Source organism: Petaurus breviceps, unplaced genomic scaffold (genome assembly GCF_028583685.1).
Source record: "Petaurus breviceps papuanus isolate PSGF00001 unplaced genomic scaffold, PetGlider_PUasm1.0 178, whole genome shotgun sequence".
In the NCBI taxonomy this organism is placed as follows: Eukaryota; Metazoa; Chordata; class Mammalia; order Diprotodontia; family Petauridae; genus Petaurus; species Petaurus breviceps.
The window spans coordinates 26,236,003-26,237,748 of NW_027185777.1; the positions used below are offsets into that span (position 1 = coordinate 26,236,003).

The 1,746-nt window shown below is 46.4% G+C and overlaps 1 pseudogene; it reads left to right on the forward strand.

Annotated features, from left to right (window-relative positions):
• Positions 1-926: 926 nt before the first annotated feature.
• Positions 927-1,469, forward strand: LOC138159792 (iron-sulfur cluster assembly enzyme ISCU pseudogene; annotated as a pseudogene).
• Positions 1,470-1,746: the final 277 nt, after the last annotated feature.

Here is a 1,746-nt window from a genome sequence, read left to right on the forward strand (position 1 = left end):
TGACATAGTCAGACCTGTGCTTTAGACCTGCAGCTGAGAGGAGGATGGACTAGAGCCCATGGGAAGAAACCTGAGGCAAGGAGACCAACCAGGAGGATGTTGCAATAGTCTGAGGGTGAGGTGATGAGGGTTTCCACCAGGGTGGTGACTGGCAATAGACTGTTGGAAGTGGAGAATTAAGGCTAACTCCTGGGTTGTGAGCCTGGGAGATTTGGAGGAGAATGGTGCCCTGAAAAGTAACAGGGCAGTTCAGAAGATTAGAGGGTTTGAGGGGGAAAGATAATGAGATCCGTTTTGGACATGTTGAATTTGAAAGGTCTGTGGGACATCCAGTTCCAGATGTCCTAAATAGTACCTATGTGAGACTGGACCTCAGGAGAGAGGTTAGGGCCAGAAAAATAGATCAAAGAATCATGTCACTAGAGATAATAATTTAATACAAAGGAGTTGATCAAACTACCAAATGAACTAGTGTAGAGGAAGAAGAAATAGTCTCAGTGTTTAAGGATGGTGGGCATATGTCATTTTGTATTAAATTTTAGAAAATAAATATTTTTCATTTCTAGAGAGCCTTTGGAAATACCCATGATTTTTAAATTTTTATTTATTTAATTTTTTATTTATGGAATAAAAACATTTTGGAGGGCAATCTGGAATAATGCCCAAAAAGTTATCGAACTGTTTGATACCCTTTGACCCAGCAATACTGCTACTAGGTCTATTTCCAAAGATGATTAGGGGAAAAGGAAAAGAACCTATATATTCCAAAATATTTAATTAGTGGTGGCAAAGGACTGGGAATTGCAAGAATGCCCATAAATTGAGGAATGGCTGAACAAATTGTGGTGTATGGTTATGATGGAATACCTCTATGCTATAAACGATGAGCTCAATGGTCTTAGAAAAACATGGGCTTCTGACACAGCATGGCAGCCGCGGTGGCGAAGGCCGGACTGGCAGGGCTGAGGCTGGCGGCCTCGGTGATGTGCCTGGGCGCTCGGCGGCTGCCCCTCAGGGAGCTGTCGGCTCCGCCCGGCTGTACCACAAGAAGGTGGTTGACCATTATGAGAATCCCATAAATGTAGGATCCCTTGACAAGAAGTCCAAAAACGTTGGAACCGGATTGGTGGGGGCGCCTGCTTGTGGAGATGTTATGAAATTACAGATCCAAGTGGATGAAAAAGGAAAAATTGTGGATGCCCGATTCAAGACGTTTGGCTGTGGCTCTGCCATTGCTTCAAGCTCCTTGGCCACTGAGTGGGTGAAAGAAAAAACGGTGGAAGAGGCCTTAACCATCAAGAGCACCGATATTGCAAAGGAGTTGTGCCTCCCTCCGGTTAAATTGCACTGCTCCATGCTTGCAGAAGATGCCATCAAGGCTGCCCTTGCAGACTACAAGCTGAAGCAGGGCACTGCTAAGAAAAGAGGAGGCCAAGGAGGAGGAGAAGAAGAAGTGACTTTGGCCGGCCCTCCCCGGCTGCAGCCTGCGCTGGCCCGGCCCTCCAGCCTCCCCTTCCAGGGCACTACATCTCTCCTTAGAGGATAGGGGCTCTTGCTTCCCAATAAAAGAGCCATGTGATAATCATGCACCATGTCCTGTTCTCATAGAAGCGCTAATCGATCCTCGTGAAATTCGCAGCTTCTGTTTTGTCTTTGGGCTTATTTCTGCCCCGTCACCCCCTCGAGACCTTATGTAGCTGGAGATCGTGAACTTTGTGACCATCATTACCTCGTCTGTTCCCAAGA